Below are 24,511 nucleotides of genomic sequence, written 5' to 3'. Positions count from 1 at the left end.
CAGTGGGAAACGAATAAACATTGGTATTGTGCAGTTTTGTCCAGATGTGCTACAATGCAGTTTTGTAGGAAACTGCATTAAAGCTTAGTATCCTCTAGTTTATACTACATTTGTATTAGAATTCCAACAATGTATTCAGCAGCATCAACTATGCATTCCCAATGCCTGAAATGACCCCAATGCATCAAAATCTAATAAATGTTATAGATTACAATGAAACAGACAGATAACTCTTAAACATTATCTCAATTATATGTCCTTTAATACGCATTGAGATTCCCACTGATCTGAAAGGACTGAACAGGACTAGAACCTAAGTAGTATAAAGTCTAAAGAAGAAAAAAAAATCTCTTGCCACTTCTTGCATCATCTAATTGTCACATCATCATCTTCATCAAATTATCCATCACCAAGTTGTTCTTTCAGGAGTAAAAGTAAAGCTTCCAAACTTTCAGGGCCTGATCCAAAGCCCATTCAGGTCAATAGGGGCTTTTGAACCAACTTGCACATCATTTGTTTTGGGACTTAATTCTTGAGTTAAGTGATATCTATAATTACCTAAATTAATCTGTATTCAACTTGGTAAATATTGTGCATCTATCATAGATGCCAACAAAATTATACAAAATAAAATTCACTAGATTATCTAAAGTGAACTATGTTTGCTTTGCTTTGTTTTTATTGTTTGTGGATGTTTTTCTGTGTTTCATAATTTCTATAGCTTTTCTTTTTTAAAGTATTGATATTCCACTCCTGAAACACTGCTGCTGCAGAGAAAATAGTTCAAAAAGGCAAGTCTTACATTTTTCTTTAAAGGCAGTAAGATCTGAACCTCACCTTGATTTATGATGGAAGGAATTTATAATCAGGGGCCTGACAGTTACAAAGCTGTGTGCTCTTGTATTTGTAGGAACCTAGAGGCACATCTACATGTGTGCACTAATGTGCATTTGCCTCTTTTAACACGCATTAAAACATCACAAAAATGATGCACTTTCACTAATGCACATTAAAATAAGCTAATACACCTTTTCCTAGTACCTCACAATCCAGGTACTAAATTTAATGCGTATTAGCAAAAAAGCATTCATGAACATGTAGACATACCCTAGATGTTCTGAACTGTTATGGCAGTTCTCAAAGGGAGAGAAGCCAGTCAGACTCCACCACAATGAATACTATGAATGTTCAGACCAGGACCATAAAGTGATCCATTACTGGACATAGAGCCAACATAACATATCCAGAGTTGAAGTTATTTCTGCCCATCTTAAGGTCATAAAACATTAGTTTGCTGATATCTAATGACATTTTAAAAATTTATAAAGCATCTTAAATTTCTACATTTGGCAGAAATCTCCACTTTCTCATGCTGAAAGAATTTAATAATTTATGTCTAAAAAGAATCACTGTTATACATTGAGAATATGGAAAGATCTTTGAAAGGCTAAAGATGTGATCATCCATTCCAAGACAGAAACCTATTGGAAAAAGGACAGGATATACAAGAAATTGGAGTAAAAGAGTATTCAGAAGCACAAAGCTTGTTGAGCTTCATAGATAAGACTGAGAGAAGAGAGTGGCTCTAGTATCTTAGAGGCATCTGCTTGGAAATAGCCGGCCTCTTCTTGACATCAGGAAATGTAGATGTTCTCCCAATTAGAAACTATGCTGCAGCAGTCAGAGGGAAGCCCAGTGACAGTACAATACTGTATTTCAAGCCATATTCATCTCTGACGGCTTGTAAATCTGTGTATGTAGCAGAGTACAGTAGAAGCCAGTCTTTCTCCAAATCCCATCTTCTTCCTAACCCTGCCCCAAAAGCTTGCCAATATACTGTTGTGGAATTAAAAGAAAGCAGAATTTTCTATTCTTTCCTAGAACAGTAAGTATATTTTTAATATTTGACTAAAAAGATTAAACATACACATAATAAAAGTGTATTGAGCATTCCCAGAATTGCGCAAGGATATAAATTCTCAGATAAGTTTGTAGGGGTTAAAGCGCAAGCTTAAATCAGAACGTTTAAGATTATTTCATGATGTACAGGACATCAAGCATTATTTTGAGTGCTTTTAATCCTTTAAAGATATTTCTGACACTGCAGAAATGACTACTCTAGAAGAGATGCACACATTTTTCTATTTCTTTTCCACATCAAGTTTGGATATGAGATTTAAACCAGTATAAATAGGAAAAATGAGACATATACAAGACATTTATTAAACATCCAGCTACTCTTAGCACACAAATTACACATGTCTTCAAAGAAGCACCAAAGGTAGCAATAGAAAGTCTATTCTTAATTGCTTCCAACATTGCAGGAATAATCTAAAATGGGAATGAACGTGACTATTTTTTACAAATTATTTGTTTTGTTTTTTCCTTTCCACCAAGAGAAATTGCAGTACACATCCCTCTCCTATTTCACTTTGATTGCCTTTGCTATTATTATACTGTAGCCCCAAGTTAAATTTTGCTAAATTCAGAGATAAAAATCAATCATTAAAACTTTGCTATGCCAGAGAAGCTGTCTTCTGTACCTAATCCTATGTTAAGGAAATACTAACAACAACAACAATAAACTGACTTACTGTTAATTCCTACATGTTGGAAGGCTGATTTTCCTCATGCAGTGCCCAGTTGCTAACTATGGAAATGTCAAAAACATAGATTATAAGACTGGAGGGGGGGGCAGTGGCTAGATAACATTGGGCTTTGCCTACAGAACAAATTCAGTATTATCTGATATTTGAAGGGGGGAAAATGAAATGCAGTGCAATGTTTTTAATTTACTTGAAGTACAAACCAGTATATGTGAAATGTTTTCAGGGCAAGGCCCACTACCCAAAACCATTTAAACAAAACTGCATTTTCAAGGTGAAGGAAAAGCAAAGTCAGAACTATGAATAGTTTCACTCATAGTTGAAAAGGTATTTGTTTCAAAGTAACTTGAAAAGGCATTGCACAAATACTAGGACATGCCATCCAATTAATGGAACCTGATTTATGTCCACTTGTGTCAGTGCAGCTATGAAAATTTACACCACCTTAAGACCAACACCTCTATATGGAAATGCCATAATCATGTTTTCTGTCATTAATGACAAGCTGTCCCTCAAAGGCCAGATGAAGCAAAAAGAGGTGCAGAAATACCAAAAAAGGAAAGAAAAAGTAAAATCCAGGAATATTTCAATATTTTCTATAGATGAATGGACCAACATCTGAGCTACAATAAATCAAAGGTCCATGGAAGCAAGTAAAGTTATAATGCAACTCATAATTCCATAATTTATCATTTGTACTCATTTTGTATGAAGTACTTCATATATTACATCACTTGATTGCATTTACTCAAATGCAACGTGAAGTCTTTTTCTGCCTTTCAACCTGTAGGGAAAAGCCCCTCATCATGAATTTGGGTACAAGGCTGGAAGAGGGGAAGCTGCCATGGCTCTGACTCCAGCCCCAACCCATGGCTGGTGTTAGAGTCAAAACTGCAGCAGCAGCCTGCCTTCCCTCAAATTCTACCCCTCCTCTTCTCCCACTGCTCATCTATGGCATGGCTCTGGTCCCATTTCGGCTTGGATCAATGAGCAGAGGGTAACTCTGGCCCTGGCACAGAAATACAGAAGCAGTTGCAGTGGTGGCAGCTCTGCCTACAGAGACACTATGAATAGTAAGCAGAGAGGGTGGGGGCACAGGATTTGGGGGACATGGTGGTGGGACGAAGGCCGCTGGGAGCTTCTGGAGTATTTCAAGGGTAGAGGCTGTAGAAGCCAGGTAGGTGATCAGAGACTACAGGGGGCAGGAAGAAGGGGCAGATGTGGGGTTGCTGGTAGCAGGGGCACAGGCACTATGGGAGGCACAGGTAGTGTGGAAAAACATTGCAGGGGGGGAAGGGCCTGAATTCAGGTCCCTTGCTGCTGCTTTCCCCACTGTAGCTGTGAGGGGGTGTGTGGTAAATTTATGACAACCGTCCAATAATTATATTCTAGACATGGAAAATTAGAACACATTTATAATTTTTCATGTCTAGAATCTAATTATTGGATGCTTGTCTTAAACTTGAAGTAGTCTTGGATTCAGGTAAATGCAATACATGATGCATTTTTAATTGCTATTTGTTTAGAGATCCCTTAATAAGACATTTTTAAAAAAGATGAGTTATTTATGTAATCATTTCATATTTCAAAAACAAGTTTAAAATGCAATAGTGGAATAGACAACATAATGTAGAACCCTCTATAGTAAGATACTGTCCACACTAGTGGAAAGCTTTCATTCTAAGGGTCTTGTTACATATACTGTTAGACCCGGACTTCATGTAGTGCTCAACGACTAGGGAGATGACGAGCCAATTGCCCATGGATTTTGTTGCTCATTTGTCAGAGCAAGCAGGGAGCAAACACCAGCACACGTTGCTTGCAACAGCTTTATCCAGAATGGAGACAGCTTTGGACTAGCTCCCAAAAAAACCAACAAACCAGGGTGCCACAGTGAACAATAGTTCTTTTCACATTTTATACACCTTGATTCATACTCATTAACATTCACTCCACACTCACACCTCCTATGTTCCACCCATATCTCCTCCCCTTTCAAGCTCCACCTCTATTTACTGTTTACTTCATTAACATGGAATTGCCTATGCATTTCCTTCATTTACATGTCTTTTTGCTTTGAGCACATGTCCAAGACCTCCACTCCACTTCTTTGGTCAATGGGTGGACTTTGACCAAAACCTGGAATCTTCTTCACCAATCACTATTCACGCATTTTCATATGTTCATCTAGGATTCTGTTACCAATTTTGCATTTTTTTCACATTCCAATCTGTTTTTCTGCCCCAAGTTGTACCATCTCCCACATTCACAAGACTTTGCCTCATTCACAGCACACAAACTTACACAGACTCACTTGAATATGGTTGACATAGTTAAGGTGATTATTTAGCATAAGCAAATGGCTAGCTTAGCATAAGCATTCATAAACAAAATCTGTTTGCCTAAGAGCCTTGCAATATACTTTTAATATATCATTTTGCCTTATGGCTAGCAGCTTTATTAGGCCACAGATCCAATGCTTCCCAAGATCTAAATATTGTCACCCCAACAGTTACACTGTGAGCTGCACAAATGTTTATTAGCTTTAATGCTCACTTGACTTTGGAGCAGTCACAGTTCAGGCCAGCTGGGTCTGAGAATCCTGAAAGGTAAAAATCCCCCCTCCCATTCTGGGCTTTCCCCCTGATCCTTGGGGTCCCCCCCTCCCAGTACCTCTCACCTCCCTCCACTTACTTGTGGCTGCCTGCACGATCTATCCCAGGGGAGAAGGCAGGGAAGGATTAACCTACCTGCCCAGCCCCAGCCCCTCCTGCCAGGCTCCAGATCTTCTCCAGCTGATCCCAGCCCAGAGAGAAGCATCAGTAGTGGCAATGACAGATGGGCAGGCAGTTTACCCCTTCCCAGCCAGCTCCTCCTGGGCAGACAAGCAGGCAGCCACAAGTAAGGGGTGGGATGGGATGAGTGGAGATCTAGGGCACTGGGGATGGTGGGAGGCAGTGAACCTGATCCCAACCAGTGAGGGAGGGGGTTTGCTGCTGTTGTTTTTCATCCTTCAAATTTGAAGATGACTATAACATCACTGGTTGGTTTGGTTTCTGTGAACATATGAATGGCTGATCCAAGCAATTTGTGCTTTGAACTGTCTATGCACACTAAGCAAGAGATGCCATCTTCAGTTGTTTGATCAACAGTGGACATGCTGCTGTTGCAAGATTTGTGATGTTTACACTTCTACTCAGCCTCAGCAGTTCTTTTCCATTCCTGGACAGTAGCTCCAGTATGGATGAGGCTTCACAAGATGGAACAATCATGAACAAGATCTTCCCAGGACTTCAGGTCAAAGTTGTAATGTTTCAAGGATGACTTGAGGGAGTCCTTGAAGTGCTTCTTCTGTCTTCCCTGAGAGTGCTTTCCTTCTTTTAGATGCCTGTAAAATATGTTCTTTGGCAGCTGTTTGTCTGACATTCTGGTGACATGGCCTGTCCATCTTATCTCTGATTTAATCAGAAGATTGTGAATGCTTGGAAAGCCTGCCCAGGTACGAACTTCAGTGTCTGGGAACTTGTCTTGCCATTTTATTGTCATTGGTTTCCTCAGACAGCACATGTCAAACTATGAAGCTAAACCATTTTCACATCTGTAGAATGTCCAGGCTTCATATGGATATATCGGGACTGGCAACACAATAGTTTTGCAAACCTTCAGTTTTGTTTGTTGATGCCTTTGTGTTCCAAAACATTTGCACATAGTCTGCCGAAGCTAAGCTTGCTTTAGCAATTCTGGCATTGGTTTCACCAGTGATGTGAACCACACGTGAAAGCATATTGTTCAAGATAAATTAATTTGTCCACTGCCTGGAGAGACTGGCCATTCACTGTGATGATAGGTTCTATGTAAGCTTTTCTGGTGCAGGCTGGTGAATCACTTCTGTCTTCTTAGTGTTGATTGTGAGACCAAAATTGTCATAAGCTGAAGAGAAATGGCCCATACTCTGTTCAAAATCAGACTCAGATTTGGCATTCAGGGAAGTCATCAGCAAACAGAAGATCATGAACAGTCACTTCCTTTAATTTCATCTTTGCCTGTAGTCTCAAATGAGTCTTCCATCTGGTAACTGATACCAATTCCAGTGTTACAGTCATGAAAGATAAACATAGCAGAGAACATCATACTGAAGAGGGTTGGGGCCATCACACAGTCCTGTTTGACTCCACTGGTGACTGGGAATGGTTCAGATGACTCACCATTATCCACAACATGAGTGAGCATGCCACCACAGAATTGCTGAACTATTTCAATGAATTTCTTTGGCAACCTTATTTTGCCACAATCTTGCAAAGCCCTTCCTACATGGCTGTATCAAATGTTTTTGTCAGGTGAATGGAAGTCATGTATAGGTTGGAGTTCTGCTCCTGTCATTTCTCCTGAAGTTGACAAGCTGCAAACACCATGTCTAAGCTCTCGCTTCTTTTCCTGCAACCACGCTGCCTCTCGGGCAAGAGCTCTCATTCAATGTGTTGCACAAGGTGCTTCAACAGAATTCTGGTGAGGATTTTATCAGCTATTGACAGCAAGCAGATGTCCTAATGGTTGTTGCAGTATTGTCTATTGTCTTTCTTCTTGTAGAAGAGGACAATGGATGCATCCTTGTACACCTAGGGTATAGTACCTGGAAGAGTTCAGTCAGTTTCAAAGCCATGTGCAAGCCTTATAGACCTCTGCTGGTATAGCATCTGCTCCAGGTGTTTTACCATTGACAGCAGGTTAATTGCTTTCACAATCTCAGTCAGTGTTGGAGGATTAGCAAGAGATATGTTAATGTCTACCTGGTGCAGTTGATCAATTGCCTCCTCACTAATAAATGATTCTTGATTGAGGATGTTGTTGAAGTGTTCTGCCCATCTCTCCAGTATCTTTCCTTTATTGATGAGCAATGTGGTGCTATCAGCACTTAATACTGGAGATGTTCCTGATGACTGTGGCCCACAGATTGTCCTTAGAGCATAATAGAAGTTCTTCATATAGTTTCTGTCTGTCTGGGACTGAACCTCATTGACCTTGTTCCTCAGCCATGAGTTTTACATTTGAGTTTGCATTGGACAATCCTTTTGATGTTATTGAAGGCTTCTTAGATGTTGACGTGCTGTCTTCTAAGTAGGCCTTATGGAGCCAATGTTTCTCATTCAATAGTCTCGCTATATCAGTATTGTTTTCATCAAACCAGTTCTGATATTTACATGTGGTGGAACTGAGAGTATTGGATGCAGCTGAGTAGTAAGGGTGAAGGATGCCCAATTTTTCTCAATATTATTCAAGTTTACATCAATTGTTATTGGATGGCTGCACAATTCTTCAACAAAGAACTATCTGTTTCACATTCTCCTGTTTCAATTTGGAGACATTGAGCTTTTGGGGTGCTTTTTTGGCTTGTGGTCATCTACTAGGATGTATCCATATATTCAGGTTGGAGACTATGATCCTATTGTCAGTCGAGCATTCTGCACTTCTCATGGCCTTTATCACTCTGAAATCCTGCCTGTCTCTTCTCTTGATGTTGACATAATCAATGAGATGCCAATGCTTGGAGTGTGGGTGCATCCAAGATTTCATGTGCAGTTTGGCAAATGGAAGATTGTGTTGCTGATGAGCAGGGATCTGGGTTTTCCATTTCCCATGGGAAAATAGAGTAAACCAAGGATTTTACCTTTTACCAGAGGCAAACAGGGATTTCTCATTTTACCAGAGAAATCCATGGACTTTGCAATTTTGCAATAAGATCCCTGCAGACTAACAGAGTTCCAGATACTGCTTCATCCAGCCTTGTCACTCTCATCAAATATTTTCCCATAAAAGTCTCCTATACATTACTAATGTATGCTCTATATATTCTAATATGCTTTCCATACAAAAAGATAATTTCAACAAGTGGGGCACTGGTGAAAGAGCAATAGCAAACAGAAGCATGTGTTTGCTCAGTAGAACCACAGAGAGATCAGATTTCTGTAACGCATATGGGAATCTCATAACTGTTTAAATGTAAGTTTTGAACACATAATTATTCAGTTACAAGTGTGTTTGCTTTTTTATATGCAGGTAGAGCTCAGATGCTCCCTTAGCTTTCCTGGCTGGACTATGGACATCTGAAACAAAGTTGTCTAGGCTAGAGAGGAGGTGTACCAATAAGCTGTCTCTTCCAGTTCCCTATCCCTTTCGGTTCAATTTGGGTAATTAAATCTGACCCCCAAAAAACAAAAACTAAGGTGATATTAGGGTTGTCCAATGTACTGAGAAAATGAAGCTGAATAATTTGCAGTATTTCACACAGCCACCTTATGTTGGGGTCTCAACACTGGGTGGTTCAAGCCAGCAAGCCATACTTATTTTCATTGGGTCACTAGCACAATGCTTATTAAACTAAATTATGGTCTAGATCCTGAGGATGAAGAAAGTCCAGGATGTATTTTAAGGAAGCTCTTTTAGGAGTAGAGGAGTAAGCTATCCCAAAGAGATGAAATAATGGAAAGGACAACAATAGATAAAAACTTACATAGACAGTGACCTGTTCAAGGATAAGAAACTCAAAAAAGAATCTCATAAAAAATGGAAACTTGGCCATAGTACTAGAAAAGAATATACAAGCATTGCAAAGGCATGCAGGGAGAAAATTAAGAAGGCCAAGGCACTATTGCAGGTGCAGCTGGGATATAAAAGGGAATAAAACAGGGTATCTGAAAAAGATACAAGTATAAGGGTATAAGTATCTGAAAAACAAGAGGAAGACCAAAGAAACCTTAGGTCTTTTGAAGAATGTGGAAGAGAATCTATTTATAGATGTAGAGAAGGGAAAAGTATTTAACACATTTTTACTTCAGTCTTCACAAACAAGGGAACCTACCAGATGAAGAGAGCAGCTAGGTAAGCAAGATAGGGTAAGGAAACAAATAGCCTGGATTGTTGCCTTGTGGGGTCAAGCCAACTCTCAGGATCTCAATATTGCACTGTTAGACAGCAGGGCATGGTGTACAAGTGCACATGAACACACTCAAAAATCAATTAGGTGCATACACACACCCCAGGCACACATATACACTCCAGGTGTATGCACACACACACTACCAATCCAGGCACATACACATCCAAAATTACCAGCCTAGGCAAATGCATGCCTATCACCAACTCAAGCACCTACACACACTATACAGACCAAAAGAAATTAGACCAGAATTAATTACCAATACCTGCACACCTAATACACATACACAGATTACTAATTCATATATCATGCACGCAGTGACATACATGTATATCAGTTCACATACATACCACTCACATACACATACACACAGATGATTTCCTAATTTGAGGTGTGCATGTATGTGCTTGATGTACTTGTGATACCTGGGGGAAGGTTAAGGTAAGAGAGAGCGTGACAGGGGTGAAAGTTGCCAGGACCAGGATTAGAACCAGTAGACATAAGGAGAGCTGGGATAAGGAGCTGAGGCTTGGGTTTAATTCAGGTTACTGCTGGTAGAGACTGAGATGAAAGTTGCCAGTGCCAGGTGTCACGGAGTCACGCAGGTGCCCCGTGACTGTGAGGGTGATTGGCAGAGCTGCCAATCACCCAGGCAGCTCAGGTGCCGGTTGCCAGGGTGACCAGCTGGGTCACGTGGCCAGAAGGGGGCAGGGCCCGGCCTTTATAAACAGCTTAGGCTGAAGCCTGCCTCACAGTTCCCTTCTGGCTGCCGCAGGAGCAGGAGCTCTGCGGCTGAGCTGAGCAGCCCGAGGCAAGTGGGGCAGCCTTACCAAACTTACCGGCTGCAATGATGCAGGGAACAAGATCACCTTCAACGGCAAGTAGATTCGGAGGACCGGGTGAGGCTATTGGGGAGGCAATAGCGCCGGCGCTATAGGAGGCCTCAGCTGCGAGCAGGGGCCCCAAAGTCGTGGCCCCTCCCGGGAAACAGCGGAGAATGATGCCGATGAGGTAGGGGTTCCGGCCTTAAAAAGATCGTCCCTCCCCAATGAGTTGGGGAGCTTGCTGTGAGGGTGATTGGCAGGGCCAATCACCCAGGCAGCTCAGGTGCCGGTTGCCAGGGTGACCAGGCACAGGAGGGAGGCAGCTGAGCTGAGCCCCAGAGGGGGCGAGGCCCCAGAGGGGGCGAGGCGCAAGGTGCGCGGTATTGGGCCCCAGAGGGGGCGAGGCCCCAGAGGGGGCGAGGCGCAAGGCGCGCGGTATTGGGCCCCAGAGGGGGCGAAGCCCCAGAGGGGGCGAGGCGCAAGGTGCGCGGTATTGGGCCCCAGAGGGGGCGATTGGGCCCCAGAGGGGGCGAGGCGCAAGGTGCGTGGTATGGGGCCCCGGAGGGGGCGAGGCCCCAGAGGGGGCGCGGTGCAGAGGCAATAGCGCCGGCCCAATGGCGCCGAGATTAGGGCGGTGGTAAGGCCGGCCCAAGGGTGCCGAGAGTTGGGTGGCGGGGGTGCTATAGGCCCCGTGGGGCGCCAGGTGGCCGAGAGGCACCCGCAGTGATAGCGCCGGCCCAATGGCGCCGAGACAAGGGCGGCGGTAATGCCGGCCCGATGGCGCCGAGAGTGGGGCGGTGGTGGCGCTATAGACCCTGTGGGGCGCCAGGTGGCCGAGAGGCACCCGACGGGCAAGGGACAAGACAAACGTCCCCCGGAACAGCTGCGAGGCTTGGGGCGTGCTAAAGGGGAGGTTGGAGGCACGCGTAGCCCTTAAGGCAGGGCACGGATAGACACCCCATTGGGGAGTAGAGATAGGAACAACGATACCGTTCACCAGGGAAACAAGCAGCCTCCATACTATATATATTAGACATCAAAGTCGTGGCGGGCGAGATTCTGAGGGTGCTACGTTCACCCTAACGTGACGGTGAGTGGCGCTAGGGAGTTTCACGGCCGCCCTTAGCGCCCGCTCCCTCACACCAGGATTAGAACCAACAGACTGGAGCAAAGTTGGGGTAACTTAAGGTTAATTGGTGTTAATTGAAAGCAGAAAGCTGGCAGAGCAAAGGAGCGATACTGAGGAGAAGCCCAGAGGCTGGATCCAGAGCAAGGAGACTACAGGGGAGCTAACAGGTACATGGGGAGAGGAAAACTGGGAGTAGGGCTGAGAGACTGCAGAAAGCCACAGGGCTGAGGTGATGCAGAAAGTGGCAGGAGTGGGGCTAACAGTTTGCAGAAAGAAACAGGGCTAAGAGCTTGCAGAAAAGGGACAAAGAGGAGCTAAGAGGGGGCAGAAAAGGGGAGATAGAATTGAGAGATTAGGAAAATGTGTTGGGGGGAACTGGAGCTGAGAGAGAGACGGAGACAGGAATTTAAGATAGGTAAGGCACTGGGGGATCAGTAAACCCCAACACAACTCAGGGTTACAAATGATAGTGGTTTTACTGAACAGGGGAGATGGTGACACGATATTTTGTTGGATCCTTTGCACACACAGAGAGAGAGACAGAGAGAGAGACAATGGCAGCAGGGGTTAAAGAGGCTTAGTGCAGGGGCTGAAGTCTGGGACAAGAGAGAGAGAGTCCAAATTGGAGGAGGAAATATGCAGGTGATATCTACTTATCCTAGGCTGAAAGTGGGTCCTCAATGACCAGTCGTGGTCTCCTTCAGCTTGGTGATGTCCAGAGGGGGGTTATCTGCAGGACCTCTGGGGTTGATAGGCGGTGGAGCTGGTCTGGTCCAGATGGAAATGCCATTCCAAGGAGTCAGTCTTCACTACAACTTTTATGGGGCAGACTACCTCTGATCTCCTATGGGGTGGGCCTGTCCAAGCAATGTCAGTCCTGTTCCAGAGGGTTCCAGGTGTTCTTACTGAGCATGTGCAGCCTTGGCACAAAGGTGGGGTGCCTCATATTTTGTTTCTTGAATGCTGAGGGTGGTTCCAAGGGCTCGGTCATTGGTTCAGGTATTGGTGTTGGTGGTTTGGTCATTCAGAGGGAGCTATTTTTAGACCTATTGCCATTGTCTCTCAAGCACCCTCATTCATCCCCATTCATTCAGGAAGCAAGTTACATAGGAGGAGTAGGTGTAAGTCATGGGTTACACAACCGGGCCTGGGGACAGGATGGAGACTTGACATTACAAGATGGAAACTTGACATGGCTTATGCTAACTTGCATATATAGGCCTAAAACAGTAATCACACAATATAAGAGCAGTAAAAAAAAAAAAAAATCAATACAAAATATAATAATTACTTACAAAACAGTGGATATCTATATCAAAATAGCAGGGCACTTAATTGCAAAGAGGGGAGAAAAAAATCAAACTTACTACCTAAAATAAAATATTAAAGCTTATCCTACATCTTAGCTTACTTATATTTATCTATAGGGAATAAAGAGGGAGAGAAAAAGTCAGAAATGGTTGGGGAAGGGGAGGGAATGCATTTTAATAAATTTTAAAAAAGAAAAACTGGGGGTTTTCCTACAAAAGTAATAGGTTATAATCATTTATGGAATCTAGATGCTTGCAAGTTGGTAAGGCTAGATAGGATGGATGCTAGGGTACTGAAGGAACTGTTTGGAAGGAACTGGTAATTTCAGAGTCATTGGCTATCCTCTTTGAGAACTCACAGAGATTAGGTGTGGTCCCAGATGACCGGTAAAGGGCAAATATACTGCTCATCTTTAAGAAAGGGAAGAATGAGTATCTGGGGAAATATAGACTAGTTAGCCTAGTCGATATACCTGGAAAGATCATTGATCAGGACAACAGGAATCTACTGTGAAGAACCAAAAAAAAGTGGTCTCCAACCTTTTTAAGTAGGGGATCACTTTTTGAATTAAAAAGCAACCCGAGATGTACTGTGCACCCCCTCACCCCCCCCCCCCAGAAGGTCAGTCTATGGGGAAAGTGGGGCCCTGGCTGGGACAGGTGGTGGGACAAGCGGAGGCCCAGGGAACATGTGCCCTCTGGGCCTCTGCTTGTTCCCCACTCCTGCCAGTCCCTGAATCTGCCTGTGCCCCACTTCCTCCATCACCACTGGGGCCTTGATCTGCCCCCTGCCCCATGCTGATGAGGGAGGGAGTGGGACTGTGGCAGGGACAGGCCGTGAACAGCCCAGGTGGGGTGTGGGATGGAGCCATCCAGGGGTTGCAGAGAAGGTGAGGCAGACAGTCCAGGAGGGCATAGGGGGTGTTTTGCCCTCAAATCTGCAAGTGGGTTGGGTTGGACTGGGGCCAGGGTGGCACTGGGCTCTTCCTGGTGGGGGTCTTGGGCCAGGCTCTGCTCAGGCTGGGTAATGGTAGCAGTGCTGGGAGTGGGGCTATGGGAAGGAGGGGGCTGCAGCCACCCAAACATTCACCATCTCCCCCCCAAGACTCCCTAGCCACACTGCCACTGCCCGCCCCAAGCACAGCACTGCACAGTCCAACCCCACACTAGGAAGAGCCCGGTGTAGCCTTCCCCTCCCCCCTGCCCCTTCCCCACTGAGGGGGAGGGTGGGCTGCTGCTGTGGGCTGAACCTGGGAGACTGCACCAGGCTCTCTTCCCATGTGGGGGTTTGGGCTGACCTGTGGTGTGCTGTGCTTGAGGTGGGAAGTGGTGACACTGGGTACTTGGGGGGCTATGGTGAATTTTCAGGTGGCTGAAGCCCCACCCCATAGCCCCACTCCCAGCACTGCTGCTGCTGCCTGGCCTGAGTACAGCCCAGCATAATACCCCCACCAGGAGGAACCCAGTGCCCCCCTGGCTGCAGCCCACCCCAGCCCACCCCACATGTAGATCTGGGGGCACGTGCCCCCCCAGACTGTGTTCTCCCTGCATCCCCACACCCCCCAAATGAGCTGCTCATGGCTCTGTCCCATGCCTCACCCTGGATGTGCAGGTCCTGCCCCTGCCCCAGCTCCATTCCCTCCTTCAGAGCTGTTGCAACCAGGGCATGTGGCCCCCTTGATTTGTGAGCAGGGTGGAGGCAACTGCTGTTGCAGGCTGGGCTTTGTGCCCCGAACCCCACTTCAGCTGGCCCAGATGAAGCTCGACACTATGTGCGTCCACTGCTGGGCTAAGATTTGTCCCCTGCCTACCCAATGGTGGGATGCATGTGGCATCAGGTCACCCCAGGCCAGCTGCAGAAGGGCTTGTGGTACAAAGCTGAGCCCACCTCCAACACGCACAGATGGGGATAGCATGTGCCTTCCAGGGCCTCCACTGGGGTGTGCGCAGTAGCAGGAACCCCCATCCCATGCCCCTGGATGAGCTACCTGGGCTTAATCTTCCCACCTCCTGCTGAGTTGGTGCCCCACTCACCTTACCCCTGCTCCTGCCTCTGCCCTACTTAGTCCCTCACCATGGAGACTTCAATCTGATCCCTTCCCCTTCCCTCCCCCACAGATTAAGCTGCTGGACCAGGGAAGGGGCACATGTGCTCATCCCCCACAGCCTCAGCTCTCCTGTAAGAGGCTCCATGATCAACCAGTCAATTGCAATTGACCAGCTGGTGACCACTGACCTAGAGGAAAATAATATTAGGAACAGCCAGCATGGTTTTATGAAAAGCCAGTCAAGCATGACCAAATTGATCTCCTTCTATGATTAGGTGTTAGGCTGTATGCATGGAGGAAGAACAGTGGATGTGATTGATATTCCTAGACTTTAATAAGGCTTTTGATGCTGTCCATCATGACATTTTCATTAATAAGGTAAGGGAATACAGGCTAGACAAAAGTACTGTACAGTGGGTACATAACTGTTTTGAACATTTTACTCAATAGGTAATTGTCAATGACTTAATGCCTAGTTGGGAAGAGGTATCAAGTGGGGGTGCTCCTAGGGTCTGTCCTGGGTCTGGTATTATTTACAACCTTTGTTATTGATTTGAATGATAGGATCAAGCGTGCCTTAGCAAGTCTGTGAATGACACCAAGTTGGGTAAAGTTGCAGATATGAGAGAGAGAACAACTTTACTAGACTGGAGAAATGGTCTGCTGTTAATTAGATGAGATTCAGCAAGGACAAATGCAAAGTCCTGCATTTAGGACAGAATAAATTAATGCACAAATACAGACTAGCATAGGATTGGCTAAGCCTTTTTAATCTCCAAAATGGTTGAGGGAAATATCTTTCCAGCACAGAACATTCATAATTAAATGTTTCCATCTTTATGCTACTAGAACTGCCACTGCAAAGGATTTCTATTCATCAGAACTTTATTTCACTGAATTTGTTGATAGAATTTTTGAGGAGCTTTAAAAACTGTAGTAGGCTCTAATCCTGATGTGCTTATCCTTCCTTAGATTTCTGAACAATGGACTTTTTCCCCCCCTTAATATGATTTTTCCCCTTCTCTCTCTAACCTCACACCAAATACTGATATTTCCAACAAAGAATTTATCTACCAACCAAAGTTTTCAGGGGAAAAAAAAATCAGATAAAAGTTTGAACCTTGCATCTATAGGAGATAGATTTTAGATGTTCACTGGCAAAACTCCTGTTATCTACTATTGGACTCAGTGGGTTTCAAACTGTGATTTTGGAGGCACATTTACTATAATGAACACTACTGGGGCTATTGCCACTTGGCAGCTTTTCTCCTGTCACATCCATGAATGCACACCCACACCCATCCTGCTGCTCAGTTGTGTTTATATTAATGCATTTGGAAAATTCTGGGCAACTGTCCTGTATTTTGCTAGCAACAGACAGGGATATTTGCTCTGAGATTCTATTAAACAATTTACTAGGAGGAACCCACCAAACCATTCATGATTTTTTTTTTTTCAGAAGGTCTAATTGCACTACCAAAAGTCAGACTGCTGAAAATTTTCTAGGAGAACAATCACCATGTAATGCCCTTCATCTCCATCAGGGAAATACACTCTCAGAATTATTTTTTGCTATATTTCAAAGTGGTACGAAAGTACAGACAACACTTACAACCAACTGTGCTGCCAGTTAGTTACAAATTTGGTAGTAACCTGTTATATGGAGAGGCTCTCAATAGTTGCACCATACATTCCTATCTGGAACTCCATCATCTTACTAATTACACACACACACACACACACACGTGTGTTTTTAAAAAGAATAATTGCTTTATCAATACTCTGATTCTTACATATTATAAATATATTTTTATTTATACTTTTAAGCACTTTAAAAAAATCACCCTATTTCCCTAGGATTCACAAAAACCAAAGAGAAGAAAAATCATATTAGAAATTCTTCATAATTATATAGTCTGCTATCTTCAGTATTATCATTAATTCTACATGCACTTCTTAAAAAAAACCCCTCAAGGTCAGAAATAATTTCTCTGACGTTACTAACCACATATTAAGCAGGGTTCTAAGAAATTGGCAGATTATCGCAGGGAGGTTTTGAAGAAATATGCATTTTGTATGATATATGGGCAATGTCCAGATGTGTACAGAAGTTTGGATCTTGTGCTACTGATACTTGTCCCCAGGGAATGCCTGTGCCACAAATACTCTGATGCATGACAGGTTACCCTGGGTAGGGTAGGAGACCAGCAGCCTTACCTGGGGTTCTGGGGACCAGGGAAGCTTCAAGCACAGTACTCCTGAAGGTTGAAGGATGGCCAGCAGCTGGATCATGGCTCCGGCTGGCCATATTCTAGTTTTAGGTGGTGTGCTGCCTCTGTGTGTGCCACCCCCATTTTTTTTTTTTTTGTGCAGGTTTTTTTTTTTTTACCCCTGGTTCATAAAATCAGTACCTGTGCTGCAAGGTAGCAGTGTGAGGAATGCTGGGATGTGTGATGTGTGTTGCTACAGATGGGTCTTTGATATCTCACAGACACACTTGTTTGGATGTGGCCATGTTGAGTGTGTCCCAAAATGAAATATCTCTAGGTGTTCTGTGCCAAATTTTATTCTTTGATAGCAGAGTAAAAAGTAGTTCTTTCTCACATACATGAGCTGCCCATCCTAGGAGTTAATAGATGTAATAAAGCAAAGTGAAATTAATTGTTACTGAAGTCAATTGGGACCAAGTAAATGTACTACTTGGACCAACCTATTAAAAAGCTGAATTACATGGAAGGAATGATGAACTTCAAATATATTTAATACCTTTCTTTAGTGGAAAAGAGAAATTGTTTTAAATCGTATTTATATGTGAACTAGCAGAAGAACCTGTTCGTCCCCCAATATTTTTTTTCTTTTTTGTAATTGCAGTGTTTGTTTATTTTCAAAGAACTTGATTCAACATATTTAGGTAAAAATATTGTTTATTTTTAAAGAACATAGTACAACATATTTAACATGGAATATTTAACATGGGAGACATTTCAAATGATATCCAAATGAATAATTTTTAGTTGTAGAACTTCTTTGTAAACAACATTTGCCATGTTTGCTGTTCGTGCCAATATATATAGCCTTCTTCAACTACCAACTCTGGAGCAAGCCACTTATAACTCTGTGTGAAAAGCATTGTACCCTTAAATAGTCAGTGATAAATAACCCACCTAGAATTTTCTTCAGCTGCTATTCAGTGATTTTGTAAGCTTTAGAGTTGATAGGAACAACCATTCTCAAGTTATAAACAAACATACATACAGACAGAGGAACACTTCAGTATACATATATAGAGAGAGAGATTAAGTACTTGACTGTCTTGTGTCACTTATTCAGATGAGGAATACAAAGCAATAAAACGTGTAAGACATTTTTACTAAAATTAGCGGGAAGGAAAAAAGTCATAAGGTTCTCTAGGTTCTGGCATTTTACTTAGCTCAGGTTCTACTTCACTTATGGTAACAAGGTTCTGGGTATGATTATAAACTACATCTGACTAGAGGGCCTGGTGGCAATGTGGTAGGGCTATTCATGGTGGTGTAGCAACTATAAAATACCGTAATGGTGCAACACTCAGAGTAAGGCAAGTATAGGGCATCTCAAAAGCCCCACTGCTTGTGGGTACTCCTTACTTGGAAAAAGGCTAAGGGACAACACCCTGACAGAAATATGCCCTCACTAAGACATCAGCCAGTCACTAGCAGTTTTTATCTGTTGCTTTCTGGCAGAAGCTAAAACCATTGAGGCACTAAAAGTCTGGACTCAATATGGCCTCTGGATTCTGTCTCAGTAAATGGAGGATGGTAGGGTTTGGGCAGCCTCCAGTCCTCCATGCATTTACCTAGGCCTAAACATCAAAGGTCTTGGTGACTAGACCTCTTACATATACACAGTGATCCAGATGATTGATGGTTGACTACTACCTTAAGTGAGAGGTCAGATTCCGGTTTCCAAACTTATGGTGAGGGATCAAAGAAACCTGTGCACTGCTAATAATGTTCTATTTATAACCCTATAAAAATGCAACTATATCCTTTCTAACATATTCTTTTCTGGTGTGTCTGAATCAAAGATAGTTTATCTTATTTTCATTTTGCAATATAAGAAGCCACAACAAGCTTAAAATCCATTTGGGTTTAAACCACCTGTAGACTATGACAAAAAATACACCTTTTTTATCCAATGAAAATGACCATGAAAGAATGTATCTCTGTATTTTAAAGAAATATTTCTATAACCTGTCCATTTTATTACAGCAGGATTGGCGAGCTAAGTATTTAAATTGTCGTCTCCATTATTTGGAAAAACAGTTAAATCATGGTTCAACTGATTTCTGTTCCACTTCTATGTATCTTAATATCAACTTGAAATCTAAGTGAAGTGTAAGAAGGTGCATCACTCAGGGTCCAGAGCCCAGCTGCAAGGGCATTGGGAGTAATAGTCTGTCTGCTTAGGAGCTCTGAACCAGCTGATAGGGATGATTGCCTTGCATGAGAGAAAATTAAAAGCTCTCAGAAAGATAACACTAAAGCAGGAGGGAAGATGAGAAGAAAGGGAACACTAAGCACTGTAATGACACCCGTGGCCTGGATAAGGGGGGAGGGAGGATGTTGATGTTTCATTATTTTGTTTAGTTTGAGAGAGAAAAAGGGGAAGTCTAGCTTCTGGGTCTAGCTAAAGGAGTAACAACCCACTACATTAAGTATACAAAATGCTTTTATATTTGTCAGGGGGAGCTGATGGTTTTTCATTCAGGTGTGACTCAGATTCATCATATATAGACAAATGCAATAAGACACTTAAATGATATAATGTCAGCTGCCTAAAGAAATTCAAAAGGACTCACTTGTTCTTCACTTGGTGATATACATCTGTTTTCAGTAGCTCATCTAGCAGTTTTCTCTGCTGAAAGGAAGATACAAAACAGCATAAATTGAATTTAGTGGCAGGCAGATTTACTCCCACTGTTTTTGGATAAGATGCTGACAACGAACAGTAGGAGGTCAACCCATCTCAATTCCTATTGTAAATAACACTTAAATAATCTATTGCATGATCCCATGTGAAGCAAGGTTGCTGTACTAAAGAATACATTTTTTTTCCCACAAAGAAAAAAAGATTATTTTGTCTGGGTTCTTTCTTTAGTGAAAATGTGGATAAATGTTTGCAGGAAGAAACAAAAAATTTCCCACTAGGATGGGACTTTTAAATACAGTATCTCTTGTTGGACATATTTTGGAACAGTTCGCCCCCTGCATAGAAAATTGGACATTTACCATAAAGGGATAGATAGATAGATAGATAGATAGATAGATAGATATGGGATTTCTTTTTGAAGAAAATCACATTTGTTCTTTTTTCAGAAATATTTGATAAACAGTCAAAATCCCTCTATGAACAATTTCATTTTAAGGTAGAATAGAAAGAGGAGGTTGTATAATAGTAGACAAAATGATTAGCTCTGACAGATTCACTAAGTACTGAATACAGTATTCATTTGTGAAATACACATTAGATCATTAGTATTTGGAAAATAAATTTTAGGATGACTGGATTGTACCTCAGCTATAGGCATAGGACATAGGATAAGCTTCAGCATTTTATTTTGGTAGCAAGTTGTATTTGTTTTGTTTTTTCTCATTCTTTATATTGTATAATTATTATGTTTATATTGATTTTTACTGTTCTATATTACTGTTTTACTGGTACTATATGATTTAGGCCTACATATGTAAATTATCATAAGTCACGTCAAGTTTCCATTTTGTTTGTCAAGTCTCCATCCTGTCCCCAGGCCTGGTTGTGTAACCCATGATTCACACCTACCCCTCCTATGTAACTTGGTTCCTGAATGAATGGGGATGAATGAGGGTGCTTGAGAGACAATGGCAATAGGTCAAAAAATAGCTCCCTCTGAATGACCAAACCATCACTACCTGGACCATGACCCAGCCCTTGGAACCACCCTCAGCATTCAAGAAACAAAAGATGAGGCAACCCACCCTTGTGCCAAGGCTGCACATGCTCAGTAAGAACACCTGGAACCCTCTGGAACAGGACTGACATTGCTTGGACAGGCCCTCCCCATAGGAGATCAGAGGTAGTCTGCCCCATAAAAAGGGGTAGTGAAGACTGACTCCTTGGGACTCCCTCTCCATCTGGACCAGCACCATGCCACACCACCTATCCACCCAGAGTCCCTGTAGGTTCCCCTCCTCTGGACAACAGCTACTGGACAAGGACCCCTTTCCAGCCTGGACAAGTAGCTATCACTCCCTACCCTCTCTTCAACCAAGGACTTGGACTCTGCTTCCCTTCCCTACCTGGACTCCAGCCCTTCCACTGAGTCTCTTTCTCCTACTGCCATTGTCAGTGCTTTTGTGTGTGTGTGTGTGTGTGTGCACGAGTGTGTGAACCAATAACTTCATTGGGCTGTCTAGTGTGTTGTCTGTTTAATAAAACTATTATTTTGAAACCCTGATTTGGGTTTTTGTCTGGTTCCTGACTGTTTGCTTCTTGCCACCACTTATCTGCCCCCCCCCCAGTCTTTAAGCTGTCAGCCTGTTTCCAGCCCCAAGTTCCCAAGTTTCTGCCTGCCTCTCTTTCCTGGCTGTCTCCTCCTTGCCACCACTTGTTTGCCACCCCCCCCTCCCAATATCTCAACTGTCTGCCTCATTTTCCAGCCCCAGTATACCTTAAGTAACCCCAAGCCTCAGTTCCTCAGCTAGCTTCTCTCTAGTCCACCAGTTCTAATCTCAGTTCTGGCAACCTTCACTCCCTACACTAACTCACTCTCTCACCTTAACCTTTTCCCAAATATCCCAGGTACCCCAAGCACACACATACATACCGTGCCATCCAAGTTAGGAACTTACCTATGTGTAAGTGGGTTGTATGTGTGTGAACTGGTGTGTGTGTGCGTATCTGTGTATGTCATTGTGTGTATGATATATGAATTAGTGATCTGTGTATATATATTGAGTGTGCAGGTATGGACAATTGATTTTTGTCTAACTTTTGGGGTGTATAGTGTATGTGCTTGAATGGGTAATATGTATGCATGTGTCTGGGCTAGTTTGGATGTTTATGTGTCTGAGCTGGTTGTGTGTGTGTGTGTATCCAATTGATTTGTGTGTTTGTATATGTGCAATTGTGTCACATCCTCCTGTCTAACAGCACAATATTGAGATCCTGAGAGCTGGTCTGACCCCACAGGGCAACAGTGGCTACGCCTTAGTGCAACAGGAGATGGGTAGCACAGATCAGAGATAATCCTGCCCTGGCATAATGTAACTCTGAACCACATAATGAGCACTTAAAGCTCATTTCAGGTGTTAATGGGCAGAGAATCCAGGGATTAAGAGCTCCAAAATTACCATATAATAAGACCCTAAATTCAGGCTCCTAAATGAGTTTTGAAAAATGCAAAATGTGTTTGTCAAAATGCCACATAAAAAGTGAATGGTGGAATAAGAAGCTGAATTAATCTTTTCTCTGTTTTTGATCCCAAAATAGTGCTTTAATCAATGAACTATTCTCCTGTCCCTAATAAAGCATCTTTCCTCTCTCAGACCCAGAAAAATCAGACATTTTGTAATCTTTCAACAGGGCTCACAAGCAACTATATGCATCTGGATCAGCATGAGGCACAATTTTTTTCACTAGCGTGGAAGGGTAGAATACTCAGTATTGTAAATAGGGGTGGGAAAGAGGAGCATCTGGACAGAGTGCCAAGATTCGGAGGGGTTCCAGAATTGTTCTCTACCCCCACAGCAGTCCTATATCTAGACTTCTGCAAGCACCAGGTAAACTTACAGCATCAGGCCACCCATTGCCAGAGATAATGATAATAATAATTGGACAATGGAAAAAAAATACCATTTTTGAGCCCTGTTTGGGTCTGGGCCCCGGACGGCTATTCAGTTTGTCCATGCCTTTGTCCGGCCCTGCCCCACAGAGTGCATTACTTGCCAGCATACCCATGCTGAGAACTCCCAAAACAGCTGCTATTGCTTTAATAGCAACAAAGTCACAGCTGGGAGAGGAGATTTGGTGGTAGTTCAGCTGGGACTGCTTATATTTTCTTATTTCAATGTCTACTGTTGTTCTGACAAAGCTGCTTCATGTCAAGTTTTTAAAATGCTAAAAATAGGAAAGAATGCCTCATGATTTTTTTTCCTTCCAAAGAGTCCATGACACTTCAGCAGCTAATGTAGTATTACACTCTCAACTGGCAAAAAATCAAATAAACATTTAATGTACCGTTGAGGTGAGGAATGTTTCAGCCAATGCACTGACAGCCTTGTTTTAATCTACCAAAATTAAAAATACATTCTGTATTTAATGAAACATGGGGACATTTCATCTTAGTGGTTTGCAACACAACTCAACATTATCTACTGAAGCAGAGATGGGATTATTTAACATAAGAAATTTGACGTAAGTCACAATGAATAGGAGTAACAGGGCATGAAATTGACCCTAAGTCACCTGAACACTAGAATTTTTGCTTTAACCACTGGACCATCTGCCTGATCCCATATCACTGAAAAATAACAGTAGTGAACAGCAGTCCAGACGGAATGATTTGGTGACCTTAGCTTCTTTCTAGATACCACCACAAGAGCTTCCCAGGTGTGTTTAGTTTTTCTAATAAGGCCATAGCAAACTTCAGGTTAATGTATGTTATGTAAAGAAAGCATAAAATTGTTGTTCTTTGCACTATACCCATTTACACCTTCAGAGAATTTGGGCACAGAAGCTTCCTCTTTTGCTATACATATGAAATTCTGAACTTGTTACAATGGATGAAAAGTTATCAAAGTAATTATTCCTATATCCTAAAGCTCACCAAGGAATACTTGATATAAGACAAGTATTCAAAGTTTTGATTCTGATGTTGATGATCAAAGAGTTTTGGTTATAGCCAGATTTGCATTAATGTTTCCAAATAAATTATTGGGGGAAGGAAGAGGGATGAAGGAAGGGAAGGAGGAGGGAGACAAGCTCAATCATTTCACCTCTGCAGGCCATATTTATCTGCACCTAAAGGTGTGAAATTCAGTTTTACACATCTTTCTGAGGAAACAAGATTAACAGGTATTCCTATAGCCTCACCAGACATATAATGAGATTACTTGTGCATTTATTACCTGCTAAGCTATTATGTTTGCCTTTTGAACCTCATCTCTAAGTATTTGTCTGCAAGACAAATGGGGTAAAGTCAAGTATTTCCCCCAATGGGGGGAAATTGTTTGTTAACATCACACAGTCAAATTTTATTTTATAAGTGCAATATGATACTGAAGAGGTGTGATACTTTATGCAGACAATTAAAATTAACCTGTAAGTTTAAATTTGGGTATTGATTCAGGGGTCAATATTTTAAAAATAAGGAATGAACAACATTTGGTTTTCAAATGGAACTAAAGATGGACAAATAGAGAAAGAGTGGTTAGATGGGATGTACAAAAAGGAGACTGGGAAGGAAAGAAAAAATAAAGAACGAAACATTGAATACATAATGCATACTATAGGTAGGACTACTTAATTTGGGGTGTTTGATTGGCAACAATTCTATCTAATGCATGACAAATTATTTTTCCTGCTATGTATGTATGTAAATGTAATATACATACATACATAAATACATATATATGAAAGAAA

General features: G+C 42.5%; 1 long non-coding RNA gene across 1 annotated transcript in view; it reads right to left on the bottom strand.

The window, feature by feature from the left end:
* The window catches only part of LOC149864142 (uncharacterized), a 321,852-nt gene extending 302,127 nt beyond the window's left edge, over positions 1-19,725 (bottom strand). The window contains exon 1 of the long non-coding RNA XR_016442476.1: positions 19,692-19,725. This is a non-coding gene — a long non-coding RNA (uncharacterized LOC149864142). The remainder of the gene's footprint in view (positions 1-19,691) is intronic.
* Between the last annotated feature and the right edge of the window lie 4,786 nt (positions 19,726-24,511).

Source organism: Crocodylus siamensis, chromosome 5 (genome assembly GCF_052110815.1).
Source record: "Crocodylus siamensis isolate JL-2025a chromosome 5, ASM5211081v1, whole genome shotgun sequence".
NCBI classification, from domain to species: domain Eukaryota; kingdom Metazoa; phylum Chordata; order Crocodylia; family Crocodylidae; genus Crocodylus; species Crocodylus siamensis.
Note: the sequence above shows the minus strand (reverse complement) of the source record. Positions and strands in the feature narration are given on the sequence as shown.